Source organism: Carcharodon carcharias, chromosome 2 (assembly GCF_017639515.1).
Source record: "Carcharodon carcharias isolate sCarCar2 chromosome 2, sCarCar2.pri, whole genome shotgun sequence".
NCBI classification, from domain to species: Eukaryota; Metazoa; Chordata; class Chondrichthyes; order Lamniformes; family Lamnidae; genus Carcharodon; species Carcharodon carcharias.
In genome coordinates this window covers 115094935-115108063 of record NC_054468.1, presented here as the reverse complement: position 1 = coordinate 115108063, position 13129 = coordinate 115094935, and the positions used below count along the sequence as shown (strand labels likewise).

The following is a 13129-nucleotide window of genomic DNA, read 5'->3' as shown; positions in this document are numbered from 1 at the left end:
TGTGGGGTAGTGCATTGTATGGATCTGCATTTATCAAGATAACAAGATACAGCACTTGGACTTTTAAATCCGTTGAATTGGTGTCTGGTGCAATGAGCAAATATCCTAAAATTACTTGCATGTATTTTGACAGTTTGCAAAGCATTTTGATATTTGTAATTTGTAGTCCACTTTTGTAAGTTGAGTTATGCATGCCTTAGGTTGGATAAGCTGTTCAGTGAGCCTGCATGTGCAATGGATAAGTGATGGATCAGAGGGTTTTTGCCTTTTGTTTATAAGAACTGCAACTTGCATTTGTACAATAGGCCTCCACAGCCCCTCTGGGATAGAGAATTGTAAAGATTCATCATCACTGAGTGAAGAAATTCCTCCCTCATCTCAGTCCTACATGGCCTACCCCTTTATTCTGAGACTATGTCCCCTAGTTCTAGGACGACCCCCCCACCCCCCCACCAAGGGCAACATCCTTCCTACATCTACCCTATGGAATGCTTCCCTTTTTTGGGCAGGGTATTGAATACAAAAGCAGGGACGTAGTGATGGAACTGGTTAGGCCGCAGCTGGAATTTTGTTTGCAGTTAGGTCACCACATTATAGAAAAGACATAATTGCTCTAGAGAGAGTGGAGAGGAGATTTACAAGAATATTGCCAGGGCTTGAAAATTGCAGCTATGAGGAGAGATTGGATAGGCTAGGGCTGATTTCCTTAGAACAGAAGAGGCTAAGGGGTGACCCGAGGTGTATAAAATCATGAGAGGCCTAGATAGGGTAGACTGGAAGGACTTGTTTCCCCTAGCTGAGGGGTCAATTACCAGGGGGCATAGATTTAATATGATTGGAAGAAGCATTAGAGGGGAAATGAGGAAAAACTTTTTCACCCAGAGGGTGTTGGGCACCTGGAATTCACCATCTAAGTTGGTGGTTGAGGCTGAAAGGCTCAACTCATTTAAGCGTTACCTGGATCCACATCTGAAGTGCTGTAACCTGCAAGGCTATGGACCAGGTGCTGGAAAGTGAGATTAAAATGAGCGGCTAGTTTCTTTTCCCTCTCTTTGGCCAGTGCAGACACAATGGACTGAATGGCCTCTCTGCACCATAACTTTTCCATGGTTCTATGAGTCCTGTAAGAATTTTGTATCTTTCAGTGAGACTTTCTTCGAATACAGGCCCAGTTTCCTAAATCTCTTCTCCTAGGACAATCCCAGCATCCCAGGAATCAGTGTGGTGAACCTTTGTTGCACTCCCTCTATGGCACGTATATCTTTCCTTCAGTAAAGAGACCAAAACTATACGTAATATTCCAGGTGCAGTCTCATCAAGGCTCTGTACAATTTCAGCAAGACATCTTACCTCCTCAAATCCTCTTGCAATAAACACCAGCATATCATTTGCCTTACTGATTGCTTGCTGCAACTGTTTGTTGGCTTTTGTTGACTCATGAACAAGGACACCCTGGTCCCTTTGGACATCAACCCTTCTCAATCTCTCACCATTGAGGAAATGGAAGGAAAAATTGTCTCCAGGTGCTCATAGCAGGGCAAGGATGCCGAGCCAAATGGAGATATTGGGAGGGAGTGACCAGACGTGAGCTTTAAGGAAGCTTTTATAGCTGAGGCGCAGAATGATTCAGGAAGGGGGTGACTGAAGAGCTGGCAGCCAATAATCAGGCAAATGGAAGAGGGTGTACACAGGAGCTTGGAGTTAAGGATGGAGAGCTTCAGGGGTTGTTGCAGGCCTGAAGGAGGTTAGAGGAATCAGGAGAATTAGGGTCATGAAGAATTTAACCAATAAGATGAGGATTATAAATTTGAGATGCTGGGGGACTGGAAATCATTGTAGGCAGGGTTGCATGGGACTTGGTGCTGGATTGTATATGGGCATCAGAATTTTGGATGTGTTGAAGTTTATGGAGGTTGGAGAAATGGATTCTGGTCAAGAGAACACTGGAATACTTGAGTGTGGAGATGGAAAAAGCATGAATACCAGACAAGTTGAGGTATAAATGGAAATGGGAGTTATTATAAAGGTGCAAATAGGCCATCTTTGTAATGTTAAAGACATGGTATTGGAGGCACATCTCATGGTTGAAGAGGGTACTAAGGTTGTGCTAGTTTGATTCAGGGGGATGAAGTGCTCACTGCATGATTTTATAACTAGCATCATGAAGCCTGTTGTCTATATTCTTTGAATTTGATTTGAGTTCATGAAGCTCAAAATGCAGAAATGGTCTTCCAGATGTGCATGTAATTTCCATAAATTAAACCTTACCAAATGGAGTGGTATATGTTTGAAACACATACACTAACAGAGCTAGAAATTTAATTGGTGTTTGATAAGTATGATAGGAACATTAATTGGTTTACTGAGCAGAAGTCCTCTAGTCAGAAGACACTGAATTCAAGTCCCACCCCAGGACTTGAACAAAAAACCATCCAGGCTGACACTCCAATGCAGTACTGAGGGCATGGTGCACTGTTGGAACTGCGGTCTTTCGAATGAGGTGTTAAACCTCATTTGCCCTTTCAGGTGAATGTAAAAGATCCCATGGCACTGTTTCGTAGATGATCAGGGGATTAAGCCCCAGTGAATTAGCCAATATTTATCCCTCAACCGATGTCAAAAAACAGATTATCTTGACATTCTGTCATTACTATTTGTGGGAGCTTGCTGTGTACAAATTGGTTGCTGCTTCCTAATCACAACACTGAAGAAACTTGACACCATCCAGGACAAAGTAGCTTGATCAGCATTCCATCCAGCATCATAAACATTCACTCCTTTCACCACCAACACACATTGGCAGCAGTGTGTATCATCTACAAATGCACTGCAGCAACTCAACAAGGCACCTTTGACAGCACCTTCCAAACCAGCGACCACTACCACCCAGAAGGACAAGGGCAGCATTCACATGGGAACACCACAAGCTCTCTCCTCCCCCCTCACCCCAAGACACTACATACTGTCTTGACCTGTAGCTACATTCACTGTTGCTGGGTCAAAATCCTGAAACTCCCACCCTAACAAGAATGTGGGTTTGCTTACACCAGATGGACTGCAGCAGTTCAAGAAGGTGGCTCACCACAATCTTCGCAAAGGCAATGTGGGATGGGCAACAAATGCTGATATTGCCAGCAATGCTCAGATCCCATGAAAGAATACTTCATTGGCTGTAGATCACTGTGGCGTGGCTTGAGGTTGTTGAAAAATGCTGTAGAAATGCAAATCTCTTTTTATTGTAAGCAAATTTTAACTTTTTAAAATGTATTGTGGCAGTTAACTGTGTATAGGGTGTCACACTGTATCATTTGGCCTTTGTGTAGCTCTTAGAACTTGAAATTCAATATCGACATAGTCATCAATGTTACTGACAAGTCAGCACAGTACGGTTCCAAGGCAAGATTTTATGTGTTGAAATTGAAATTTGAGTAGGCCATTGCTTTCGACGTTAGTGCTGGAAGGGTTAATTTCTACATAATTGTTAAATATTGGTGACAAGGAAATACACTATACTTCCTATCTTGAGAAGCTAAGCAAAATGCTCATTGAGATGGCTATTTAAAGAGTTCTTGAGTAAATTATTACATGCTTCTAATATGCACATACCATTTTAATCCATTTGAAGTTGTAAACAGCTGGTGGTTACATTTTTTTTGGTCCAGTGCTTATATACTATATTCATTCATCGATAACCTAAGGCATTTAGATAAACTGGCAGACATAACAAAAGAACTCATTGTGCAGAATAATCCCAAAGACTTTAATAAATAACATTACATCAGCACTAACTGTAGCACAGTGAAATCTGAGCACAATTAGCTCTCCATGTAGCTAGTGCTCAGTTACTGACTGTAGCAGGTGCAATGCCAAGCATCTAGAATTAGTGATAAAATGATATCGTGTCTCAAGAGGAAACCAGACTGCTGTTCTGTCAGTCACAGTGCTTTTGTGCTGTATGCTAAGATATCTTAGACCACTTGAATCCAGAATGTGCTATCTTCCATTCTGTTGGCTTGAAGACCTTGACAGTTGATAATGATTTATTATCTTCTATATTGGCTTGGAACTGTTCACTACTGTTTAATTCCAAGAAGATATTTGCATCTATGCCTCAGTAGCTCTTAGAAACAGCTGTAAAGACCAAATGCTGACAGAAGCATTCTAACCAGAATGCCTGGCTGACTGGAATCTGTATCCTGTAGTCTATCCTGAGTGATTTGCAGTCAGATGGTAAAGCAGGAGGATGTAGTTTGTTTTGTCTGTCAGTTGCTAATGTCTGCAGTTTTGGATGAATGTCAATTTTGAAGTTATCAGATTGTGTAAAAGCATACATGCTGTTCTGAAATGCAGACATTTTTATAGTTCAGCATTTATGTAAATTCTCTTTTTAAGCCCTTCAATATCTTATGTTGCAGAATAGCTGCTATGAGGTAAAACTGACTTTTCAGGATAAGCGTTATTCAACCAGAACTTTTGCAGAGTTCATACAGTGTGTGGCTTTTACTGTAAGGGAAGAGCATGCATCATTTCCCAGGTGAGTTATGAGTATTGGAGAGTTAATAATTTATTTTGTTGGTCAGACACATTCTACAAAAAGACTGGATGAAATAGTGTAACCATCTTTTAAACAGGTAATGTTTGTAGATCCTACTAAGATTAATGTTTCAAAGGCAATTTTTAAATAGTACAGCTATAATCTTGCCATAAGAGTTCCATTATGACTCGGTAACACTTTATGATGCTTGTACTAGCCTACAGCTAGTAGTAGTAAAGCTTATCTTTGGTACTTAATACAGCACGTGCCTCAGAATACTGTGCTATTCAACATGTGTAGATTTAACGTTTGAGGATGATGAATATTTGAGAAGAAATGGTAAGCAGTCAGTAGCATAATTACTATTTTTTAAAACCCTGCTTTGATTTGGAATCTAGATATGCAGGGCATTCTTGATTCATTCCAGGAAAGTGCCATGTTCAGTTGTGGTCTGCACTCGGTTAGCTGATTTTAGGTGAGCTGGTGGTAATTGGCACAATTATCAGCCTTAGCATGCATGAGTTATGGTGGTAGCTTCTACTTTTGATTGCCATCCAACCACTCCTCCTGGAAGTAAGCAAGCGTGAATAGATCTAGCCTAGACAATGATACCCGCTGTGAAACTTGGTCAAATAGCCTGCCAACATTTACTGTCAAGGCTTACACATGAGGAATGATGACTAAGAGAAGGTACAGGTGGATGTGTGGCCCTTCTTTACCCTGCAAGAAGTCAACATCTTCAGCAGAGAAAAGAAGGGAGGAAAGTGACAAAAGAAATTAGAAGTACCATCGGAAGTATTTTTGTACCTTAATTTGTTGGAAATTAACTGAACTGAACAGTAAAGAAATTCTCGTAATTATTGAATGCCTTATCAAATCATCAAAATATCTTTAAGTGCTTTCGCAAAGTGAATTATTTTTGGAGTATAAAGTGGCAAATGCTGCAATCAGTCTATACCAGCAACAACCCGCAAACAGTAATGAGGTGAAATCTGCTGATATAAGTTGAGGTATGTTGACTATGAAACATTCAAGTTGTGCCTACTTTTTTGTTCAAGCAATGATCTTGGTGGACTGAGATTGATGTGATTTAACAATAAGACCATTCCAAACTTCAAATAGCCTTTATATTTGTTGATAATTTGGATGAAATTACAGAAACATAAAGGAAATAAAAGTAAAGATCTAAAAATGTAATGTAACTCTCAGATTTCATTAGATTTGCCAGAAATGTAAAACTCTTATTTTTTGGAAAAATGATGTTCAACTTTTTTGCCCATTCTGCAATATTTCTGTCCCTGTTTTGTACGTAATCCTTTTAAACTGCACCCTTGCTAAACAGATTAGGTAATAGAAATTTCATTTCAAAATTGTTGACTTTGAGTTTGAATTGTGTAATGAATCTCATTTTTACAATATGACTTTTTCTTCATCACCCGCAATGGTTGGAACAGATTTATTTCTCCATCGAAGATATGATAATCCAAAAACCTGGGCTAGCTAGCTAGTTCTTCCAAAGTTCCGTTAATGATGGTCAATCAATTTGGCTCATTAATGGAACCATTATTGGCAAGTGTTGCTGTCACTATGGGCTGATATTCTTTCCAGTTAGCTTTAGATGACTTTGTGGGTTAATACTCAAAACTGGTGAGATGGTCCTGAGATTAGATGGAAGGAGCTTTCATGTGCCTTATGTTGGTAGATTATGCTGCTTTACACAAGGTGCTGCTGAAAGTAATTATGTATATTTTGGGGTCCTTAAGCTTTGACACTTGCAGAACTGCACATAATTTGTCTGGACTTGGGTAACTACAGAATGTCATTTGCGGAGACAATGTAGATGACTTTTTTGTAAGATGATTTTCTGTGGTATATTGAACATGTTAATAAATTGCAAAATCCCTAAAACTAGTCAAATAATTTTGTACAATTCAAAAGGGAAAGATTTTTGAATAAAATGAGGGGAAGCCACTGCGTACACACTCGGCAAAGATCACTTTTACAAGTAAAAACAGATTGGACTGATGTAAAATGTATGGCAGTGGTATACCATGACCCTTCTGCTCAATCTTATTTTAGATGATCTATTAAGTGGTGCAAACTTGCTCCAAGTAGTAGCGAAAGACAAATAAGTAAACAAAAGTAATGGGAGAATCTGACCTATCAAGCTCACCCCATCCAGACATGGTGCAATCCCATACGTCCCTCCATCCCTCAATTTTGCAAACTCCTAGCAGAGGAAAAAAAAAACCTCTGACCAGTTCAGAAAAACTCTGGAAAACTTCTCTATAACTCTCTCAAGCAACCAATCAAGTTCCAGTAGACTTGATCTTTGCAACTTCTAATGTCTTCCTCTCACATGGATCTCTAACTTATTGCAGTTTCAAAATGAATCAGGGCAGTTTTAGGTGTATCATAATCAAAACATGAAAATGTAATGTGTTAAAATTGGGTAGCAGGTTCTTTGAATTTCAGTTCTTTTTGATTTCTCTGCAAAATTAGATTTTAACTTTAAGGAATTTGCATTTCTAAGATCTAACAATTCACTCTGATCTGGCCTTGTGTACTCCCTAAACCTTTCTTCCATATAAATGCTGCCATCCATATTCACAGTCGTCCCTCAACTTCATCTGTTTTGACTTCCCTACATCCATAGTTTTCATTACTGATGGGTCCGTTTCTGACCACTTCCTTATATCCCTCACCACCCACGCCCTACTGTCATCTTCCAACTCCACTTCCTTAAGTATCTTCCTCTGGAAAAATCTATTTTCCCCCAGCCTACTCAACCAAGCTGCTTAGAATTGTTTCCTCAAACTTCCAACTGCCTGGTCTCTGGTCCTCCATTCACCACATGCCGCTGCAGTTACCAGTCTGCTCAAGCTCAGCTTCACCTTTGATTTTCTTGTCAGCAGTAAACCATTCATTGTCTACATTTCTGGTCATTTGCCCAGATACAGTCCTTCATTCATCTCCTGAAGTCCAAGGAGTACAGACTTGACCAAATCTAGTGCACAGCTGGTTTAGCCATTGATCCATGTCAAACGCTAAAAGGCTACACTCGTTTAAACCAAAACTACCAACACCCTTAGATTATCTTAGAGCAAAGATAAATTCTGGCTTTATATTCCCTACCAACTACTTCTTTAAACTGTTCTACTCTTCCAGCTGTAGCCTTGCCTCTGTCACAAAAACTGACAAGTTCACAAACTTCTCTAAAATAAACCATTCACTCTGCTACCACTGCTCCTTCTCGCTCCTTGCCTGTAACTATTGTTTTGATGTGGCAGATGATGTGTGCCTGGTGGACTAAATACACAAGGGAAACTTGGCTACACTATCATGGTTTTACAATTTGTATTTATCATGAGAAGATGTGTGCACTGAATTCAGAAGTAGTGAGTCCACCAAGGCTTTTAGAGATTTTAAAAATTAAATTAAAATGTTTATTAACAAAACAAAAGATTTAGCACATACATAAGACTACAATTACTTAATACTATAACAACTCCTAAAATTCCGAATTAACCTGACTCCCAGTCACACACCCCCTTTAAGGCAACAGTCCAAAATAGATTTTAGATTTTTAAAAAATCAGCAAGTTAACACAGTACCCACTTGACAGCGGATTCCAAATGGCTTTCTCCAACTTCAGTTACTAGACATAACAGACTTATGCACAAATGGCTGGAGGCATCTTCAAGGCTGTTTCACACACACCTGTTAGATCTTACATGGCTCCCACATAACCTTTCATTCTCCTTTATATATTTTTTTCTCTCTTTAATATGTAAATTCCATTATCCCATACGTCTTTGGAATTATTCCTTTCCCATAATATAAAAAAATTCATCTTGCCAATATTGTCAGTAACCTTTGAGGAAAAATAAACACACTCCTTAGCCTTGCATACTTTGCTAGTTGTGAACAGACTAACACCCCTTTGAAATTCGAACAATCCCTTCACTTATCTAAAAATGCAAATTCCCTTCAAACCCTACATGCTAAGACAGCATCCATGTTTACTCATTAGCATTTGAAGTACATTTCTACACCTAGCTTTTTTTGATAATTTCAAGCTTGCAGTCTACCTGACTTCAAATATAATTAAATCAAACAGACAGAACCATCTACACTCACACGCATAAGCTTACTTTTCATAATATTTTTCTGGTTAGTTGTAGCTTATACTTTTATAACACTATTAAGCCAAATTTATCCCTCAGCATACACCTGGCCCTAGCCCTGAACTCCTATCTCTCTCCCATCACCCCTGCTGTCCTCTTTCAGCTTATTTTACCCATGAAACCCACTTATTGAATCATGGAAAATGTTCCCACTAAACTGTTGACCATCCAATTCCCCTTCATGGTCAAGAATGCTGGATAATATTGTTAGTTTTTGTTCGCTTTCCTTGGGTATTGTACCTCTGTCCCTCCAGACTGCCATTGTTTTCTCTTCCCATGATTGACTTAGTCCTTGCACCCCACGGCAAACTCGGTCCCCTTGCCACTGTTTTCATCCTTATCGCCAGCCACACACTCAAGCTAAACCAAGTTGTTCACACCTCAGTATCCTTTTGAATCCTAAGCTCTGCTTCTGATTCCATATTCTTTTCAGCACAAAGTCAACCTACTTCTAACTCCTTAATATCATTCAATCCACCCCTAGAGAACCCCATGTGCTGCTGAAGCCCTTATCCGTGCCTTCTGTTATTCCGGACTAAATCATTTTGAAGCATTCCAGGCTGGCCTTCCATGTCCCATGCTCCATGAAATGTTTATCCAGAACTCTGCAGCCTCTATCCAATTCAAATACAACTTGCCAAGGCTCATTCCCTTGTTGTCTTGCTTGCTTCCAGCTCCTCAAACATCTCAAATTAAAATTCCCACCTTAAGTTTAAATCATTGCATGGTTTTGCCCCTGCTCGCTGCCCTCCTGTCCATCCACTTCTCTGCCACATACCTTCCCATCTGCTGCTCCGCACCCATCGGCCTCCCCCTCGCACCCCCCCCCCCCCCCCCCCCCAATGTCTTTATACCTCTCTGGCATATCTTACCCCTTTCTTTCCTCCACTGTTGTTGGTCGTGCATTTAGCCAGCTAGGTCCCATCTCCTGGTATCCTGTCCTTAAGCCCCTCTACCTACTTTCAGATTCTTCTTAAATCACACCTCTGACAAAAATTTTGACCATCCCTTCTAATACCTCCTCTTTGATTCAGCATCCTTTTGCTTTAACTGCAGTTCTGTGAAACACTTCAGGACAATTTTGAACATTAAAAGTGCCAAATAAATATAAGATGTTGGTCACAAAACTGCCTCTTGGAAGTCATGGAGGATTCCCAGTCAATACAGAAGGCATTGAGTTCTGTGGAAGGGTCATGAAGACTCGAAACGCCAACTCTTTTCTTCTCCGCCGATGCTGCCAGACCTGCTGAGTTGTTCCAGGTAATTCTGTTTTTGTTTTTAAAAAAAATCACAATGCTGAAACTGCTTTGCACAGGCTAAGACAATTGATTAAACTTACTTCCAATTAGACAACATACTTTACAGCACAAGAAGTAACTTACAACTGAAATGACTTTCTACGAATCTGCATTTCTCCTAGCTCTCTCTGGCAAGATTTTGAGGTGATAATGTTTTTACACAATTCTTTGAAATGGAGCTTAGTGCACCTAAATAAGAGTAGTTAAACTTAAAGATTTCAAACCTTTATCCACCCAATCATTGATGTTGAAATAGTTTCTTTTAAAGATTGTCTCTTGCAGCCAACTTCGAAAAGCTTACAAAATGCACGCAGTTGATCAGATAGTTGATTGGTATGTCAACATGTGACCATAACTCTCCCAGGAATTCAAACGTTGGGCTACATCTTTAAGCCCTGTTCCATAAGACCAGTGCAAAACAATTTCTGATGTTAAACCTCAACAGATTAAGAAAAGACTTGCATTTATATAGCTCCTTTCACGACCACAAGATGTCCCAAAGCGCTTTATACAGCCTTAGAACTTTACAGTACTTTTGTAATGTGGGAAATTTCCTGTAATCTTTCATAAAGCAGCTATTTAGATGTAACAGGAGGCAAAATCTTGCACTGATGAGGGTAATCTTTTAAGTCTTAATTTGTTATGTGAATTCAGGATAGAGTACCTGGGTTCCTTGAAGTGTGCGCAACAGGCTACTGAATGTTGTTGGCAAGCTTCTGTCAATTTAAAATGAAACAATATAGTTTTCCCAACTTGTGACAAATGGCATGAAACAGAAGTCTTTTTGACTGCTTTTCTTTGCACTCTGTAATTCACTGGCTGATTTACTTAGATTCTGGTTGAACAACAACCTTTGCATTATTGTTTAATTGTTGTTGGAAGTTATACTGGAAGAGCAGTTGTAGATTAGCGTTTTAACATGGCCAAAATGCTCCCAAATGGAAATATTATGCTGAGGGTTGTAGAAATGTATATTTTGTAATATTCTGGTTCCAATTTTATCAAAACACAAATAATGTTGCAGTGCATTGCAACAAACCAGTCACAAGATTATGAGGAGCATAAAGGTGATTTATTTGTTGCTAAGTTACTATTATTAAAAACTTCCTTGAAATCTGAGCTAATCTTGCAGGAATTCAATGTACTGTTTAGCTTGGTGATAAAATGTCAACATTTTGTTTTTCTCAGTGTTAGACTATCCTAAGACTTGAAATTGACATTTTGTTTCTGTCTGTGTTTCTAAGTTGCAAATTTATGTGGTGTACAGCAAAGTGTGGCGGAGAATCTGGTCTGGCCTCAAGCTTCTTGTGACATTTTAAATATATATTTATTAAACTAAGAAATTTGCGTGTTTTAAAAAAAATCCAGTCCAAACTTAAGATAAATTGGTTTTCAACAGAGGTAGATATGGAGAAGCATGTGTTCTTCCTCATGTATTCAAATTCCTTAGCATGCTAAGAACCCACATAATCTCAGAGGGAGAGAGATAGGAAACAAGATGAGCTTGGCATGTGGAAGTTCAACTTTACCCCGAGGTTGATATTCATGTGGTAATAAAGCATTTTTAGTCATTTTCTCAATCTCTGTATATGAATTAAAATTACCACAACAATGTAAAAACCAAGGACAGGACTCCTGGAGAATTTGCAACTTCAGTCCAGCCTGGAGCACAACAGCTCAGAGCTATTTCTTCCTAAGCTGTCTAGTTAAGATAATGCTTGGAGAAAATGCTTAATTTTACCCTGCACTTAATCTTGAAAGGGTTTCTCTCCTTGTTGCTCACAAAACGGTCACTATAAACGGGGACCCTCCCAAGTGGGTATTGCCATAGCTTCTATGAAAGGTTATATACGTAGATAAGCTCCACAGTCCAGTTTGTTAAATAATGTTTGGAACTTGAATTGTCCCAATCTTGCTTTTGAACAAAATATATCACCTTGGTTGGCAGTCTTGTTTGTATACAAAGCAAACTTCTGTGTATATCACAGTCAAATGATACTTTTTCAGAGGAAACATATGATGGTACATAAAATTGTGGTACCGCCTCTTCCCTAAGGAAAAATGTAACTTGAATACAGTGTTTTAAGAAATGATAGATTGAGGTTTAGGACCGTTTGTCAAAGCAAGTACGATTGGTGCAGTACCACATATCCTTCATGTTCAAATTAAGGCTAGTAGTGTTATGATTTAAAAGGAAAGTTGCTGATACTGAATTGCCACAAAATTCCAAGTGTATTAAAGTGTGAAGTTACTGTTTTTTTCTCAGTAAACCCTTGGACCACTTTATAGCTGTTGGTCAGTACAGCCAGAGAACAAATACTTAATGTAGAACAATTGTTGTGATGCTAGCTAGTTCAGGCTCTGTGCCACAAATTGAGAAATTACTTGCATAATCCACTGTGTCTACTTATGATTATGACAAAAATGGAATTTTCATTCTGTGACAAATGGGGAAAACCTCCATCTTTGTTTCATGCAATGTTTTTAAAATACCTAGAGATAAAATTGAAGTCATGTTTACTGACCAGATTTCAGAATGGAGCCTGGTTGTCTGCAAGACCTAGATAGACTAGTCAGGGTCCTTCCCCTACAATTTGATCAAGTTATGCCTGACCAAAGCGCTGATAGATACAAGGAGCTGCAGAAGGTGTGAATATGCAATAGCAGGAAATGCCTCACTAGTCAATTTTGTGCTCTTGGCGTTTGTGCAGATTCACTGTCGTGTCCCATGCTGTCTGTTCTTGGAAAGTTGCCCCAAAATGTCTACAGTCCTGTAGTTTGATCTGCATACTGAAACATGTATACAGGTGCAAATAAATTGAATCTCCAATTTATATGTTTTGTCTCAGCTGAAAATTCAGGACAGCGTGGCCTGTGTTGATTTTTGTCAGAAAACACTTAACACCTGGATGCAATGCAAGAGCTACTGTCTGTTGACGGGATTTAAGATGGGAAAATACGAAGTCATGGCAATGAGTAAAAATGTATAAGCTAAATGCTGTTATACTGGACATGATGCAAGACAAAGATTTAAGGGTACTCGTGTGTTATTTGGTGAAGCTATCAGTGCAGTGTGAAGCAAAGCAAAGATCTTGGGCTATAAAACCGGA

The 13129-nt window shown here is 39.2% G+C and overlaps 1 protein-coding gene across 1 annotated transcript in view; it reads left to right on the top strand.

Annotated features, from left to right (window-relative positions):
* The window catches only part of pak5 (p21 protein (Cdc42/Rac)-activated kinase 5), a 201812-nt gene that overhangs the window by 68370 nt on the left and 120313 nt on the right, over positions 1-13129 (top strand). The gene's annotated exons all lie outside the window — the stretch shown is intronic.